Source organism: Buteo buteo, chromosome 5, assembly GCF_964188355.1.
Source record: "Buteo buteo chromosome 5, bButBut1.hap1.1, whole genome shotgun sequence".
NCBI lineage: Eukaryota > Metazoa > Chordata > Aves > Accipitriformes > Accipitridae > Buteo > Buteo buteo.
In genome coordinates, this window is record NC_134175.1 from 6,285,052 (window position 1) to 6,303,992 (window position 18,941).

Here is an 18,941-nt window from a genome sequence, read left to right on the forward strand (position 1 = left end):
ACAGCCTCTCCAGTGCTGCTATTGCTGCCTTCAGTGAGAGGGAGGAGGTGAAAGAAATAGACCAGTAATTTGGTTCTAAATCACTTCCCCAACAAAGCCAGTGGTGAAGGTCACTTGTAATGAAGCTGTCATACAGGTAAGGCCTCACAATCAGGGAGAAAAAGAGGAAAAGGAAAATGAGGCTGGAGATGAGTTCATTGTAATCTTGAAGCAATTTCATGGAGATGTAGGTGCTTGGATTGAAGTCTGGGATGCTAACAGGAAGGTCACAAGAGAGAAACTGCTTGTGTGGAGTTTGTCTGTTGTAGGAAAGTCCTTTAGGAGTGCTTAGCCCTAACTGTATGAAAACCTATGAGCAGAGTCCCATGCTCCAAGCTCTTTGGGGGAAGGAAATTATGAGATTAAACCATTGTGACCCTGCCTGAATGCCTACAAAGTGACTAGGCATAGATTCACATCCCCTCAGAACTGCAGGAGGGTTTGCATGAAGGTTTGGAGACCCCAAATCCGTTCTCATAGCAGAGTGATAGTGTGGAGAAAAGAATCTCTGATTTGCAGGAAAAGGAGAAAATATTATTTCTTCAAAAACATTTCTTCAAAAACATTTATAAACTGTTAAAAATCCTTTTTTTGACATTTAAAATTTATGCTTCCAAACAAGAAATTAATTTACCAAAAAAAGTAAATATGTCTTTTAAAGGTTGACATAAAATGAATTGGTTTTAAATTATTGCAAAGAAACCTATTGACTGACCCAACTTGATTTTTTGTGGCATTTGATTTTTCATCTGGTTTCAGGATCAAAATTGTTGTTTGTCAAGATTGACGTTCTCTGGCTTCCATCTCAGGCTAGCACTGTGCCTGGATGGGGGCTGCCTACGGCTTTGGTGTCCTGTATGAATCCACTCCCTCTGCTGTACTTCAGCTCAGACCAAATGTCATTGTTGGCACAAAAAATTGTACCCATGTAGCCAAAGCTTGGGAGCTTGATTCACCCACCCAACAGCAGGCCCAGGACACTTGGAAAAATGCTGTGTGCACAGGGCTGAGACTTGCATGTGAATCCTGAGCACTCCCCTTAGTGCTGCTTGTCCCCCAGCTCAGTGCCTCCATTCTCATCTGCCCAAGTCTCATCCTGGCTCCCAGTGAAACAAATTGTTCATTGATGCAGCTTTTGATTAAATTTCTTGCCTCTTTTCCAGAATTATTTCCCCTGGGATTTCCAGAAAAGCACTGCAGCAGAGAGGAGTGGGAGTGAGGGAAGGAAGAACAAGCAAGGTTCCCCTTGATATACAGCCTTGAGAGCTGCAGAGATGTTCAAGAGTCGGAGATGGGATGACCTGTCTTTATGGTGACCCTGTAGGTTGCATCATAATTGTTCATTGAAATCCACGGGGGGTGTGTGTGAAATTTAGCGTGAAAATATTTCCTGTTGGTGTCCCTGGATCTAACTCCCACCGTCCCCCCTTCTCACCCACCATCACAGATTTCTTGCGATCTCTAGAGAACCCAGCTCCCTAGCCCAAAGAGAGCATTATTTTAACCTGGCACTTAGCCCGCAGGACTTGGTGATATTTATACTGTCAATGGTAGGAAGAGGAAAAGAAATAGGGCACTTGCTGGGTTTTACAATTCCTCTTGTGTTTATCATCATTGAAGTTCACTGGAAAAAGACTTCAGGAAAGACAAGCAGGAAGTAAATCTCTTTCTTCTCTGGGGAGGCTGTTTGGATTGTGAGAGATTTCCATGACCAAATTTAGAAGGAACTTTTCGAACTGCTAGGCAGGGGAATTTTATAGAATGAACCATGGATTTCAGAGGGTACCCTCAACAAATAGTGGTGTATCTCTTGGGTGCAGGGCCCTTTGGGGAGGGCTTTGGCCCACTGATGATGAAAAGGCATCAGTCGTCCTTTACAGCAGTGTTTTGACAGTTGCTTAACTGTGGTGTAAGAAACTGCATGAGAAACCAGGCATGTTGAACTAGACTTTTAAGTGTCTTTCAGGGCTTCTGGAATGAAGCCTAAAAGGAAAAGTCTCGAGGGTTGTTTTGTCACGGGCTTTTGTTGGGGGAGGATCTCAAGTGTCTGTGCTTTGGGCACGACAAAGCCAGCATCCTTGGAGAGCTTATTATCACAACTCCTTGAACAACTGGCCACTCCCAGAGGGCCCGCATGTAAAATAATGCAATGAGGAACTGTTGCCTTCAGTCTCAGGCTAAAGCTCTTCTACATCACACCCCCTGCCTCTTTGTACAGCTCTGGACATGTGGCCTTTTTTTGGCTGATGAAGCTGTCTGGAGCTCTGAAAGCCCAAGCATGCTCCTAGCGCTCATTATCTGGCTCCTACAGCAGGAGCCTCCACCAGCAGCAGCCTCACTTAAATATCTGTTATTTTGTAAGAACCAAAAGGATCAATGCAATTGGAAAAGCAACTTGGAGATTCCCCATTTCATGGGGAAAACAGTGCAGGTAATTAAACTTGACAAAACTTTTTGATAAGTAACTACACCTTTGAAGGAATGTAATCTCCTTTCATGAGCATAGTGTCTATATCCTGATGCGTACCACGTGCATATATAGACACAATGGCAGGCATATATACCCGTTTGTCTTTGAGCACATGCCAATGTATATGCAGTATACACAGCTGATATGCAATATCATGAACTTGTGCAAGTAAAGAAATATTCTTGGTTATAATACTGCATAATTCTGCCCATATGTGTGTAAGTGGTGATGCGCACACATGACAGTAGCTTGGAAATGATAGAGAAATAGTTAATAACTCCCATGCTCTGCTTACATTTTTTGCAGTTATAAAATATGCTGTAGCCAAAAACGTTGGTTTGTTTGCTGCAACTTTCCATCAGTGCTCCTCTGTCCTAGTGTTTGGTTTTATTTTACTTATTTATTTGCATGTCACACCTATGACGATGCCTTTGTTAAAATCCAAAAAAAGCCCATCACTGTAGTGGACAAATAAATAAGCCTCCAAGGTTTAACTTAGGCACGTTCAGATAAGCAGATCTCCCAAAAGCATACTTTGGAGTGGCGTCACCTCGTGTTGCCCTGTGGCATAGCAGTGAAAATGGATCTTTTCCAATATTTTAAAAAAAAATCTGAAATTTTCCTGCAGAGTTTTTGTACTAGAAAATCGTATCCTTGGTTGCAGGCTCATCTATTAGACAATGCATCTTGACGTCATACATCCTGAGCCAAGCTGTGGTCCGTCTTTCCTGCTAGAACACATAATTGGGCTGGGGAGCAAAGAGCAATTGTGGGATACAAAACCAACTCTCCACGGGACTCTTTACAAAGATTTTTCACAGTGGGAGCTGGCCACATTCCCCTGAGCTGCACAGATGCTTGAAAAGGGGGCTTGAATTTCCATGGCAACAGGCTGCATTCTGCTGACTCTGGTAGTCTGTCAGTCTCCGGATATGTCTGTCACCCCTGGTGCTCTGAGTTTCAAGGCCAACAATGTGTGATGGACAGAGATTGAAGTGGGGTTGTGCTGGGGTCAGACATCTTGGTCAAGGGAATGTACTACTAACACACCAGGGGAGAGGCAGTGTGAAGTTAAGATGATACAGGCGAATCCTCCGGTCTGGCTCAGACATCAGTTACAATAGGATCTTGCTAGTTGAGCCGTTGTCTGGTTACTAGGAAGCTCAAAGGCATCATGTCACAATATGATTGTGTCCTTGTCTAGCTCCTCTCATCTGAAAAGCTCATTTTTTATATACGTCAGATGACAAAGTCTCACAGTGTCTCTGTGAGGCAGTCACAGTGGGGAAACTGAGGCAGCCCTAGGAAGTAGCTAGATATACAGAAAATGCTAGTGCCAGAGCTAGGAGCAGGTTCAAGAAGTTCTCGTTTCCTCTGTTCCCCCACCTCATTGTGAGGAGCTATCATCTTTCATGTAACTTGTTAAGTAGGAGGATATTCCTGGTTATTTCTTGAGTCACTTCTAAGAAGAAAAAACATTTAACATGCACATACTCAAAATAGTAGGTAAATATGTTATAGTGGAATAAAGGACAGTAGCAATGGACAAACCTGAGGAAAGGGAATTGTGAGCTAAGAGATAAGGGTGGGATGGGCTGAGGAGTTTTCTATTTCTGGGTGGGATTGAAGCAGAGGAGGAGGGCAAGGTGCATTAATGGCAGTGTGAGGCTGAGTACAAACTCAGAGGGATAGGAAAGGCTCTGTCTGTCTTGAGTTTATCCTGAGTTCAGTGCAAGCTCAAGGACTGGCACAAATTTTGTTTCCCATGACCCATGTATTTCCCATGAGCTGCAGGAAAAATACGGGTTACAGCTTACAAGAGAGCATTTACTGAAAGGGCTGTGCATTACTGGAGCCAGAACATTGGACCTGGGGGAAAGGGCAGACAGGCTCATAAAGGAGGTTGCTGTGATGATCTTTGAGATCTTTGCCAAGCTGCCTGGAAATGTCTTCTTTTAACATGTATATGATGGTCCTGGTTTTCTGTTGTCACGTGAAGCCACTCCAGCACAGAGGCACCACTTGTGGCAAGCTGGGCTGAGAGGAGAAGCTGAGGGAGGGGGATGGTGTGCCGTCCTTTTCCATCATGTGGGAACGTATTGGTGTGGCTGTGCTGCAAGATGGAGGGAGGTGGCAGGCAGAGCACTAGCCTCAACTAGCTGCACTAAGGGGGAAAAAATGTATCTTGGCCCCCTCGGGGACACCACTCATACTGTGAAAGAGATATCCAATGAAGACGTCACTTCTGTGTGCAAATGGGAGAGGAGTGGGACGCAGAGACCTGCATCCCCTTTGAGAACTGGGTTATCCTTAGGGAACTGGCATGCAGGGGAGACTGAGCATCTGTAGGCTGGCAGGCAGCATTTGCCTCTGCTGAGCAAGTGTGTTTATCTCTAGAGCTCTCAGCAATGTTTATGGCTGAGGAAGGGTGTAAATCTCATCGGATTCAAGTCCTTGGTGGATAATTATTCCCTCCTTCTTCCATCCCCACTCCCCATGCGCTCCTGCCCTGGATATGAGACACTGTTCACAGATTATAAATGGATGCAATGCTATGCTTAATGTGGAGAGACACTTTATAATCAGGTAAGGCACAGGGTGGGAGGTGAGGCACAGGGTGGGATGCAGCTTGCCAATTCCTGCTCCTTCCCATGTGTAGTCAGTCCCTGAGCCTCCTGCCATGCTCATCTTTGGGAAGCTCATTTCTTCCATTTCCCCTTAAAATGACTTGTAGCCTATAAAGCCTGGAGCAGGGCAGCTGCGTGCTCAGAATACTAAGGTGCCATCCCTAACAGGAGAAGGTGGCGGGGTGCAGGGAGGGAGACTGCCACTCTAATTCCACATCAGGACTCTGGTTTGGCTCTTGCAGCTTATGAGGCTATCAAAGCCTCTCACTTAATTACAGCCATAGCAATCAATCTTTCTTCCTGTTCATTATGCTTCCAGCCAGGGTTAGCAGTATTTTTATTCTTGAGGCCTCAGGAGAATTTTCAGTTCATAAGGCATCACAGCCAACCATAGTGACTGGTATGGGTTGTGTCCGTAGGAGTGCATTCCTGCCCTATGGCTGGAGGAAAAGTGTGGGGCAGTAAAGCTTGGGACATCTGGCACTGTGAGATTTGGTTCTGTTTTGCATGATGAAGGTCCATTGAATGGGCCCTGTGCCTGGAGAGGCATACAGGGCTTTGCATTAACTTGACATGACCAGCTGAGTTGCTAGAGCCCTTGCACAGTGGCAGTTAGTTGTTCCAAGGCATTATGACTGGGCTGAGTGTAACATATCAAGTCATTATGGCATTATCTCTTCATTACACGCAAAGTGCTGTTGGAGCTCAGGGAGGAGCACAGGGACAAAGACAGAGAGGAGGGAAGCGGCTCATTAGCTGCCCAGAGGAATCAAGCTGAACATCTCTTTTTCTCAGGCAGAGGCTCTGTCATCACCTGCAAAGAACAAGTCTATTAGAAATTAGGGCTTGCTGAAGGACAGCTGTGTGTATCAGTATGTACATGTGCTAATACACAAGTAGAGCATGTCACCTACATACACCCCTACCCCTGGACCAACTAACACACATACAATGCACATCTTGCATAATCGCATAATGCAAGAACAAGCAGCTTGCCTTCCATCACTGTCCACTTAAATTTAGAAACACATGTACCAAAACATGCTCTTGCATCTACACACATGTTCATCTGCTTTATAGGGACTGCTTACAACTGTGTCCAACAGTCACATCTAACAGTCTCACATGTGCTTACCCTCCTACCAGAGCATGCACAGCAACTGCACCAAGCCTACGCCCTATGGACAGGGAGTTCTGTCTCCCCTGTATTCATTCTTCTGTGCTCATACTGTGCACTCTGGTGCATTCTGTCCCTTCAGCTGTGAAATCTGCTTCTATGCAGATGCATTCACCAGCAGAAGTATGTTCTTTCTTTTGCCTTCCTTCCAATTTTCCTTTATCCTGGTTTCCATGAGTTCTGCTGGCATGCACTGGGGCTCCCACAGGTTTTCCCACAATCATGCCCTGTCAGAACCAGCCGGAGCGCTTGCAGCAAACATGAGGACTGGCAGAGTGAGCTGGCACAATGGCTAGATGAGCTTTCTGGTGTAAGGCCCCCTTTCATGGGGGCCAGGAAGCATTGCAGCTTGTATGTTATTCTGGATGAAGCATGGGAAACAAACTCCTGGTCATCTCTTAACTCACCCACCAGCTGCTGGACTTTTGTCTGCAGTGACTCCTTATCCCTGCTGCTCTCCCTCATCGGACGTGGATCAGGAGGCCATTAACTTGTTTACTCCATGCTGGCCCCAGCCTCACAGACTTCTTGCTGGACAATATATCAAGAAAAAGCATTTGGCAAGATTTATGGGGCTGTTGCTGCCAACTGTGGACTGTGGAAAGTAAAAAATGTCCTTTCTGAGGCAATAAAATATAAAACGGGACCCAATTTCTCTCCAGGGTAGGAATCATTATGTTTGACAATGCTGTAAAACACATGGTGCTACAGCACGGGGGTGAGAGCCAGAGTAAACGCTGCCTTCGGAAACCTCATTCATTGCAAAGCTCGGATGTGTGATTCATTGCAAAATAAGACAGGAAGGGTCTTGGGTGGAGACAGTCTCCCTTCAGCCTTTCTCTTCTCTGAAAGGACTGGAAATCCCTCTACAAGCTTTGCACAGATTTTCTGAAACATTTTAAATTCATTCTGTTAAGTTGGAGTGAGTACTCTGGGTATATACAGTAAGACTGGTTTACTTCTTTATTAAATCAGTTTAGCTTAATTGGCGCACAGAATGATTAAACTGATGGAGTTATATGAAAGAGTTTTCACTAGTTAAACTGTACCAATTAGTAATCAGGCCTGATAGACCTGAATCTTTTTCTTTGTGCCAGAGACTCTGGGCTTTGTACAAAGACTTTGTACAAAGACTTTGTCTAGGGGAGAAAATAGCTCTCAGCTGATTAATTTCCACTTGTATGTCTGCCTATTTATCCTTCATTTCGTCTACACCTATTATTGTGGTAGTCTGTATATACTGTGCATCTCTGGCAATGTTACTGTAGTGAAATGCCAACTAAACCAGTTTGATTTAAGTTACACTATGATAGGGAAGACCTATATTTCTAAAATCTATCTGAGGTGAGGGAAAGAGAAGGTGTTATGTCAGGCAGGAGTAGAAAATGAAGGAAGGTGAGAGATGTAGCTGTAGGGCTCAGTTGTTCCCCTGGGTGCCGACGGGAAAGAGATGTTCATGCTAAAAATATAGTGCAAACTGCATTGTCTCATCCCCTATGCACTGTGCTCTGCAGAGCCTGTGTGCCCAGCAAAGTTATGTTAGCCTGGTGGGAGAAGCATCTTCTCTGGGTCCTTTTAACTTCATGTCAACATTTCCAATTCTTAATAAAATCAGATTGCCTCAGGACTGAAAATTCTTGATGTTCAATTCTAGGAGGGCAATAATGAAAATAGAGCCCTTTGAGAGGAAGAAAAAGTATACTGGGCAAGTCTGAGATTTCTGTCCTTTTCTCTAGGCTGACTTCTGGAAATACACCCTGTTCTTGCTTTGTGAGCACTAACCACTGACTCTGCAATAGTAGTGGTGTCCCAACAGTCTTGTGTTTGGCTGTGCTTGATGCTGCATGACCCTTGGTAGATCAGATAATTTATGTTTTAAAGGGCGCTGGGGAAAACATAAAGTGGATCTGTCCTTCATTCTATGTATCTCAGGAATTTCAGTGTAAATGTAAAAGGCAGTGAGATCACCTCAAGCCAAGACAGCAGGGGTTTTTGGCTTACCAACAGCATACCTCGTACGACCAGAAGACAGAGTACTCCAATAAGTGGTTGCTTTGACTGCATTTGTAGATGCAGACGTTTACCTCAGTTGGGGCACTGTAATCAGCTGACAGCTCCAAAGAACACAGTAATAAAATTTTGAACAAATGCTATTCTGGATTAATGGTTACCCCTACAAGCAGGACAAGATTCCTTTGATCCTCAGCAGTACACATTATTGTTAGCTTTTTCTTTCTCCAGTGGATTCCTTCTTTAATGGATAAGTTTCTTTTCTGGAATATTCTTAGATTCTGCTTATCTGGTTTCAAATGCTTTGAATCCAACTAGGGCATAATTTACACAAGTATTGAACATACCATATAGCCTGTAGTATGTGTCCCATTATATCCTAATAAATCTCTAGAATATGGACTATATGGGCTAAATTTTCACATGGTCACAAACTAAGGCCGGACTATTTGAAAGAGGTAAACACTCCCTTGATCTCTCAAATGCTGAACTATTTGGGAATTCTGATCCATGTGGTGATGAACTGCATCTCCCTGATACTGCCTCCCCTTGCTTCTGCCCAGCTCCTTCCACAATCTGTGTTTTGTACATCACAGCCACTTTGGAAAACATGCAAAAAGACCAGTCCCCACTGGCTCTAAGACACTCGAACATTTTCACACAGCAACCGCTGCAGAATAGGTAAGTGTATTATATAAGGCACTCTTAATGTCAGGCAAAGGCAGTGGTGTGATTATGATGTGTGAAAGAAAATGAAAGAACTCTTAAAAACAAAGGAAAAAGAGGTGAAAAACACATTGAGGGCAGGAATTTCTTGTTTGGACAAAAACTGGTTTTAGTGAAGAACCCCTCTTTTATTTCTTCTGGTTCTCCTTATCATCTCCCAACACCGTATCTCCCTCTTCTATCAGGAACCTGCTCTGGGGTTTATTCTTTACTATGCAAGCTTGTCATGTCTGTGTTTAATGAAGTTTAATTATCTTCTGAGATTCAATGAATAATTATAAATCTCTTCAAGATGCAATCACAAGCACTTCATGGTTCATTAACAGTGGAAAATCAATTGTAATTCACGTAATCCCTCTCCCCTGACCAGCCATACGCTTGTCCCCCTGTGCACCTTGTTGTTCCTCCCTCGTTTCAACACTGGGGAATACGTTAATCTATTTTCCTATGAAACAAGTTAGAGTTTAGGGTAGGGGCAAAGAATTGGAGAATGCAGGAAGTGGGAGATAGGAGCCTAGACAGTGAGGTTAGATAAGCCTACAAGTAAACTCCGTCTCATGCTGTGGGTGCTTTGGGGGTGTCATGAGCTCCAGATTGCCAGTTTCCTCGGTTTAGAGGCACTCACCTCCAAGAGTGCAGTGGCCTCCCTTTGGGAATTGCCTTTGGCTGTATACGTCTTGTCTTCCTCTTGATCTGGTCTTCAATTTGAACTCAAGTTACAATTTACCCTGTTGAAAATCTCCTGAGATCTGTGAGCCTATGCACTATTTGAAAAATAAGGACTGAAAGTTTGTTTTTGTTGGGACTGAAAAAGCTGGAGGTGTCAGCCCTGGCACAGGAAGCTATTCAGTGTTATCTTTAACTTTCTAAACAGCAGGCAGCATGTGAATGTAGCTGCACAATGATCCTGTAGTGACCTTTCTAATTGAAACTCTTTAACCTTTCAGCACAATTATAGCTACAAAATTTTACTGAATGCAGAAAAGATGGTTGTTTTTTAATTTTTTTCTAAAGGTTAAAAGATTGAAAAATAAAAGAGAAAGTGAGATAGAGAAAGAGGCATGGAAATTAATGCAGTTGAGTTGCAGTTTCCAGCAGCCCCAGGAGAGCTCTGCAATGAAGATGACATTTCCATACAATTGACATTTCCTGGCTGGAGCAGTCCTCTGATTTGCAGCTGCTTGTGTGCGAAGACCATCATGAAGAGGATCATTTAATTTCTCATATTCATCAAATGGGATTTAATTTCCCCCCATCCCCACATATCCCGCATCTCCTTTCCAGAACTGGTACAAGCTGTGAACTCTGCCTTTCCTTCACCTTTTGTAGGGGTGACCTTTGCCAAACTTCCTTCTTTTTCAGCTCTCTGTGGAGTTTTGCAGAAGTGAGACTTGCTTTTTACTAGAAAGATGGGTGGGATAGGAACAATGGCTCTCATGATTTCAACCTCCAGGTTTGGAAGTCAGTTTCTTTGGTTTTTTCCATTTATTTGTCTGTTTGCATGTTTGTGTTTGTGTGTACATCTCTTCTTGGCAGAAGTTGCTGTATGGCACTACAAGGACTCCATGCAGAGCATAACTTTGTGGCTTTCAGGGTCTGCAGGCTCATATATAGGCTTCCAGCATCTTACACACAAGTCCTTCGTGGGTGATAACTTCCTCCTGGGCACAGGTTGCTGTGGAAAAGAGCAACTTTTTTTCCAGATTGTAGAAGTTTTTCCAAAGTGCATGTATCAAACTGGAGATATATGCTCCATGACACTACATTGCTTTGAATCTGCTTAACTCAATTTAGTTGAGTAGGATATGCATCTTCACCTGAATTATTCCTCTTCAATAAATATGTTGCTGCAGTAATCAATTGGCATGTAATTAACAAACAATAACTATCTTATTAAACCTAAATGAAATGCAAATGCAATTCGGATTAATTTAGATCCCCAGTGACGAGTTCCTTTGCTTCCCCTTCAGCCATTGCTCCTCTTGAACAAGAGCTGCTGCCACGGCTGTCACTAGATACAATAATTGGCATGCTGCCTTCTAGGGCTGTGTTGAACCAATGTTTCATGCATGCCTTGTGCTTGCACAGCAAGTCACTATGGGCAAAGCTGGATCAGTTCAGTCAGCAGCTGTAGGCCACAAGGCACAGTGCTTTTATTAACCCTCTAATCCTGATACTTTCCTATAGGGGCACTTCAGACAGCACAGAGATCAAGGCCAGCCCTTTCTTTTCACTCCTTGCCACCAGTGCCATAGCTTCTGTCTTTGCCCCAAACCATGGCTATTCTCAGCCTCTGCCTCAGTCCCTCTAATCAGTGCTTTGCTACCTCTCAGCGCCTGGCGGGTGTGCAGCTGCAGCAGTTCCTTAGACTGAAGCCACAGCTGCTGTATATGTGCTAACTGCTTGCCCTGTCGCTCCACTGTCCCTTATTGCAGCTGCTCCCCTGCCTATCTCTCCAAACTGGGCTTTCTGAACATTGCTGCTCACTGAGCACAAGGGTGGATTAATGCAGTTCCTGGCTGGGAGCTGTTGTGTTGCTGGGAGCCCTGATGGATGGATGAGAGTAAACTAGAAACCCCAGCAACTTGGTGAAACAGGCTTTGCTAGCAATCAGATAATGTTATTGTCCTGATCGAATCTGAATTCAGGTGGTTACCAGCTGTGTACCATGGGACAGGATTTTGAATTGGATGACACAAATTAGAGACAACATCTAAGGCACAGTTGTCCTAACTTGCCATGTAACATTGATATGCGGTGCTCATAACACACACTTTCAGCTGAGAAATGGTTGTGTTCAGTGGTGAATGAGCTGATCTTTACCTGGTGTCATCCAGGGCATTGGAGCAACACTCAAGGCACTTGAGTTTGTTACTGGTTTGGCCAGTAATCTGCTCTAATACCTTAAGCAAGTGATTTAATCTCTCTGTGCTTTCGTTTTCCTGTTTATAAAATGGCTATAATGATACACTCTTTCTGCATAAAAAGCATCAATATCTTTTGCTGAAAAGAGCTGTGCAAGACTAGATGTTTTCTTTAATATCCTCTACTTTGATGTTTTATGAAAATAAAAGACTCTACAGATGATATGATTAGGTACAAGTTTGATAACTGTTGACAGATTGTTATTAGCAAGAAAGCCACTGGAAAGCATTCCTTGCAGATTTTGACCATCATGGGCAAATTCTGTCCTATAAATGTACCCCCCAAATCTTACTTGAGCACAAGTTACCTTTTGACCCTGCTTACACTGAGAGAATTGATGACTGACAAAGAACTTAATTATTTAGGAGAGAAGCTGAAGATAGGAATGGTATGCAGGTAGATAATTGTGCTTCAGTTACACAGAGTAACAGAAAGACTTTGATGAGTAGTATTCCTGTTGTCTTAAATGTGTCTACAAAAGAAGGCTACTCCTGTAAAACTAAACTGCCTCTGAACTTCTTTCAGAGGAGAGATACACATTCATAGAATGACAGAAATACTTTAGCATCTTTTAGAGAAGAAGTGCCAAGCAAAATGGAAACTTCTGCCTTAAATTTCCAAACTAGGATCTCCAGGACATACTCACGCAGCTTTTAATTAATTGATGGTTCAATTCCTGGCATCTTGCAGGTGCAAGGTAAGGTAGTCCAAGAACACATCTCAGATATTTCACAATTCCTCATGCTGATTTAGGCCTGTTTCTCAACCCAGAGGAGCTGAGTAGGAGTTTATCATTGCTTCAACGGAGCAGGGGCAAGCCTTTACAGAAGGAGGCTTTCATTACTGTGCAATGGTGAAAAGAGTCACTTACAGGGCCAGAATGTTTCAGTAGTGAGGTCTCAGAAAGAAATCCATGTATGCTTCCAATGCAGATTAGCGTAATCTAATACAGCCCAGCATTCAGGATCCACCAGATCCATTGTGCATAGGCTTTGGTGGATATAAACTGGCAATGGGCCATTAACGTGCAGACTTAGACTGCTGAGGATCTGGTCTAGGGTGATAAACTGAAAAAATAGATACTTTTGTCCTTTATGAGATGCTCTGTATTTGTAGGAAATCTAGCAACTGCCCAGATTGAACTGTGGCTTTTGGGAGGGTCTATACAAAACTGAAGGAGTGATTTCATACTCTGTCATAGTGGTCTAGGCTCATCACTGAGCAGAGTGTCATCTACTGCATGCCAAGAATCTTGTTTACATAATTTTTTTTAGAAATTCTAATCTCAACACTTTAATGCACTTGCAAGTCTTATGGGAGATGAAACTAGGAGGAGGCCACAGGGTACTCTGGTGGGAAAAGAACTGGCTTACACATTTCAAAATAGAATATTATTGCCAATGTGAAATGCAAGGGGCCAAGCGCAGGATCTGCCTAAAAGCATTAGAACAGTCCAGGGCTGCAAAAAGGTTATAAAACACATATTTGTTTTCCCCAGTCCTGCAGCTGTCTGCCATGCTACTGAGTGGTAAACTGCTGAGGACTTCTGTAATGTATGCTGGTTGCCATATGAAGGTCTATGTCCTTCCTTCTGGCCATACCAGAAGTGGGTGTATTTTTCCATGTATGTGAGTAGAAAGAGAGAGGGAGAGATCACCTTCCTTCCCTGTAATTTTGATGATGATGCTCTGGAATATATCCCACCAAGGGGAGCAGCTCCTGGACCCATTTCTTTCTTGCTTTTTACCTGCTTTCACCACTTTTAGCAGGGTGAGATAGGTGCAACACAGTCTCACTCCCAGTGGTAACAGTTCACAACTGCTTCGCACTGATACAAAGTGGGATACAAGAACAAGATGAAGAACAGACAAGGCCGGTACCTGGTAGGGGTTTGCCCTACATCCTGGAAGTTCCCTGTGCTGCAGGCTCTTGCCCTGTTTTTCTTTGGGGGGAGAGGGGGGTGAAGGATGGCTTGTGTTAAGTGAGGGAGCTGCTGTTTGGGAATCATCTCTATTACAGAGCCATTAGATAGATGTTCCTGAAATAGCAGCAGATCAATTGATTCATAAGTAATTAATGCATTCCCCTCCCCTTGGGCAATTCAGAATCTATAGCTCAGGAATTAGATAACACAGCTCAGCTCTGTTCAGCTGAGAAAACATTGGCACTTGTCTTCCTCACAGCCCTGCACATACTACTGTGAGCACCATCTCTTTTACTGCAGAGACCTTCCCTGCTTGTGTTGGAAGCCCTGGCAATTACCTTCTGTGTGAAATTGAGCATCTTCTGTAGTTGCTGGAGAATTCTGGGTTTAGCTGTTTAAATGGATGAATCACCTGCATGCCCCCCGCAAATGCTGCTGCTGTCTTACCTTTTCCCCATTTATCTGGTAATGTCACTCAGTACTGTTGCCTGCAGCAGTGTGCAGACTGAAAGAGCAAGAGATGCTTCTGATCAACACCAGTCTCATTGAGATCAGAATCAGATCCTTTGCAATGTTACAAGAGCTTGGCAGAACTTTGAGAAGGAAACAAGGTCTGGTGCATCCATGTATCGAGACTCTGGTGCACACTATCAGAGATGGGCTTGAGTTCTGCATAGGTTTCTGTATTTCTCTTAGTGGAGCACCAGGACTCTGCAGCTGTGTACCCAGGAACAACTTATCCTAAGCTATATCACTTCTGACTTCAGAGTAAGAAAAAATAAGGCTTTCTTTCGATTCCTAATCATAAACAACCTGTTCATGGCAATGGTCCTTGTATGAGAACGGGCGAGCAGGAAAACCCCACAAACCTGCAATGTGGCCAGGTGGCGTGGTTCTTGGGAATTCCAGTGGTGTTCTTTCTGTCGTCAGAGACAGTTAGATTAAATGGAAACAAGGACCTTCAAAAACTTGGTCTGAGTTACTACAGTTTTCTAATCCTCTAATATCCTGCAGATGCTCTGATTCAAACTATCTGGCCATGCAGTAGGGATTGAGCAGGTAGCATGCATTGGAGAGAAAGGAACCAAGCTCCTAATATTTCTAAGGCTTACAGGAATATTATTATTTTTATTTATTATTTGCAGTCACTACAAACACTAATTAGCAGCCTCCCAGGGGAATCTGCTAGCTGTGCATCCTGCTGGGCTTGAAAGCTACTGCATTCATTTTGTGTTTAAGTTGATGTTTTAATTAAACTGCCCCCTAATTATCTTAACTAGCTTTTAAATAATAACTTTCCACTGAACCATTCACATCAGCTGCTAATTGGCTCCCTTCTGTTTACATAGATCTGGCTGGCTCAGACAAATGTGGCAATGGAATGGCAGGTAGGTTTGGGAAAGGGCTACGCTCCTTTCATACACTGTGCTTCTGTTGTGTTTGCCTTCACCATAATGAATCAGATTCCAGGGTGAAATGGAGATGGCTATGCTGGCAAGTGCCTCACCATTTATTCATATGCTGTGTGTGATGAGAGTATTATATGCTCATGTTTCCACAAGTTACTCCATCTACAGGGCATCTGATCACTGGCCCAGTGGCAAATTATTCTGTTTCTGTGTTCACCCAGTTCGGACTAATTCACAGTGCATAATTAATGGACCTTGACCCTGGCTGGGAGCAGGGTCAGTTCTTGGCACAGACAGTGGCATTAATAATGTATGGAGTGGCTGCTGCAAATTGTAGAGGTCACCACAGAAGCTCAATATTTCATGGGCTTGCTGTGTCTTGCACTCAGTAGAACTGGAAGGAGGACCAGCATATCCAGAATTCCAGGCATCCCTCAGTATGCTGATGTTCTGCTGTCCATGAGGCAGTATTTCCTGTGCTGGAAGAAGGCTAGTGTTGCCTTACTCTCTCCCATTGCAGCCTTTCCCCTGCAACTCACAACAACCTTTTGAGTGATGCTCTATGGTGCCAGTCACACTCCTCCCCACCACTGACTCATACAGCTGGGTTGAGAAGAGCCTGAAGTGTGGACATGACATCTGGTGCAGCGTTACAGCAAATGTATCTTTGGTTGATGGTGTGTGCTAGGGTTTGGAGGTGTCTGTGTGTTATTGGATTACTGCATGCAGGACTAGGTGCTATGTGTGGGTTCACACAAGAGTGTGTGCTTTTACGCACGCTGCAGGCTAGACCTGTGTGCACATCTGCAAATGGCTGCATGTTTCTGCAAACTGTGGATGTGCAGCCATACTGGTGAGCATATCCATGACTGCAGACTTGTTAGCACAAGGGGATCAGATTTGATTCAGAGCTCTGTAGTCATGTGTTATTTAAATGTTCTCTGCTGGATTGCAATTCCCAAGGTTCTGATCTATATATTATATCTTATGCAGTTTGTCAGCCTGCTTTTTCCTTCTTGTTTTCCTGCATTTGTTTAAAACTACCACAAAACCAACAAAACATGGTGTGAAGAAAAGTGTCCCAGAGGTAGCAGGTGAATGTATGTAATCCTTCATTACTTGTGTCACCAATGCAAAACCATCGTACCTGTCATCAGCTCCCATTTGGAGATGTGTGCTAATTAGACTTTTATTACAATGTGTATTTGAAAACAATTAGAATTACAGTGCCAGCATGTGGCTAATTCAACCTCACAATGTTGATTCAGTTAAGTCAGCAACTGGTGACCTAGTTTGATTGCCAGAGTGCATATGTGTGTGAATAGCCTTTGATCAGGTGCCACTGCAGCCCCTGCCATCAGAGAGGGGGACACATACTGTTCAATGCTCCCTAGCATCATGCAGGGTCCTGTCTAGATTTTGGGGGTATAAATGTCCTAGGGCCCTTGAACATTTATGATGGGCCAGGAGAAGAAAGTATGTATGGTGGGTGACGTGCCAGAACTGGGTGGGCTGGATACAGTCTGTCCTTCACCTTACCATCAATCAACATTTTCTTCAGAGAACAGTGGAGCTGCTATGTCAGTATTTGCACCTATGTGGTCCAGTGCCAGCCTGTTGTAATGCAGAGATCATTCAGCTAGGGGTGGAGCAGCGCAGATCTCTGTCATGTTTCTTTTGAGTCAAAACTCCAGAAGTGCTTTTAGAAGGGACAGCCCTGGAATTATTTGTGTGTGCTTGTTTCTGTGGCTTTCTGTAGCTTTGTGGAATGAGAGAGGACTCAGACCACCAATATGTCTGACCTGAGACCATCAGCAAACCATAGGGCAGTGATCACTGCTGACCGACTAGAACAATTACGTGAAAGAGAAAGGCTTTCCCTTCATTGCTCTTCCCCTGATTCATCTGGCATTGCTCCAAAGATCTCTGTTGCCAGAGGATGCTGAGCAGAACATATTCTTGGAGATAAGTGATTCTTCCCCCTTGAGGAATTTGCATTCAGCAATCCTCATCTACTGTTATTAATTTCCATGTCACAAGGCAAAATAAAGGCCTTCATCTTCTACATTTCCAAACAGCAGAATTTTGCCTGCCTTAAAGGAGAAGCCTCCTTTTGCCTTCATCACCATCTATTTTCACATAGACTGTCAGGAAATCAGGTCGGGTTTTAGTTTAACAGAGAAGACTTGCTGTTTGTCTGTAAAGCCTTTTCTCTTTGTAAAGGCAGCACGGTTTCATGTCATAATTGTGACAGTTTAACTTCTGCAGCTGTACTTTCATGCTTTACAACCTGTATGTGGTGTTTCTAAGCTGTGGCTGTTAAATGTGGAGTTCTGGAAAGGGGGGAACAGGAAGAAAAAGGTCATGTGTTTTGCAGTGAATGGCTAGCACTTATGTGCAGGGTCTCCCCAGCCTTCTCCTTTGAATGCATTGATGGGTGCCTTCTTTGGCAGCCTTTGTCTAGCTTCCAGTCTCTGCCTGGATTAATGCAGTGGTAACTCAGGTTTTAAGCACCTTGCGTACACATCAATGGCTGTAATTGTCAGTTAAAATTTGCTACTGGAATAAAATAAAGACTCTTGAAGGTATAAAAAACTAAAGCTGGAGATAAGGAGCTGTTTTATATTGACTTTCATTCCAGAGACTGGAAGAACATAGGTTTTTGTCATCTGAGCAAAGCCTTTATGCACCAAAAAGGACAGAAAAGCAGAGAGAGATACAGAGATTGGTGGATGAACAGGAGGAGAGTGGGGAGGATGCATAGAAAATACGGTGGTGAAAGTGATGGTTTCCTGTGATTTCAATTCTATGTTAACTGACATTAAGTTGCTCCTTCTAAGGGCACCTTCACAATTCCGGAGCAGTGCAGATGTGAGCACAGTGGCCCTTCAGCATTTTGCTGGCACCTAAGGGGAGCTTTTTGGGCTTGTTTAACAACATACACAGATGTCTGATGAGAGAACTACCAATTTTTGCATACAGGCAAGAAGATGAATGGGTTGAACTTTGTTCCCCCTTTCTGCATCTTCAACAGAGCACAGTGAGGCATATCGTTTTCAGTGGGGTCTTTTTGTCAAGAATATGAAGAAACCTGAAGCTTTGATCTGCCCAGTGCTCACCCTGGTGGGCTGTCCTTACCGATCTCAATATGCAGAATATAGCCCAGAGTTAGCAGAATCGAGAACTAGGGTAAATTCTTTTACTTCGAGTCAGTAAATCAAGACTCAAGCAGAAGTTTTCCGCTGAAATTACTGAATACTTTGGCACCCTATTCAATAGAATCAGGCTTTCACCTTAGCAGTCTCTCTGCAAGGCACACTTTAAGCTAACCACAGACTTTTGGACTCTGTGCAGCAATGTCTGGCTGAAATGCTACACCCTGTCCTATGCAGACTAGACTACTGCAGGACTTTTAGAGCTGATAGCATCTCAAAATAGTCCAGAAGACTATACCTTCTTCCTTTGTATCGAAATGCAACCTCATTATTTCCAAGTGTTTGTGCCAGTGGATTTGAAAATGCAATGTGAGTTACATTGCACCATCAGTTGGGCTCCGTGATTTACTTCATTCCCTAACTCACTGTACCTGTCTGTTTTAACTTTAGCTATGGTTGGAAGCCAGAACATGCTGAGG

The 18,941-nt window shown here is 43.7% G+C and overlaps 1 protein-coding gene across 3 annotated transcripts in view; it reads left to right on the top strand.

The window, feature by feature from the left end:
• The window catches only part of UBIAD1 (UbiA prenyltransferase domain containing 1), a 103,694-nt gene that overhangs the window by 49,697 nt on the left and 35,056 nt on the right, over positions 1-18,941 (top strand). Inside the window, exons 5-7 of one of the 3 annotated variants that reach the window (XR_012650350.1) lie at positions 1,203-1,359; positions 8,887-9,004; positions 10,412-10,466. The exons of 1 other annotated variant lie outside the window; for it this stretch is intronic. The gene's annotated coding sequence lies outside the window, so the exon portion shown is untranslated. Of the gene's footprint in view, positions 1-1,202; positions 1,360-8,886; positions 9,005-10,411; positions 10,467-18,941 lie in introns of those variants that run through there. One more of the 3 variants, XR_012650351.1, reaches the window with a different exon arrangement.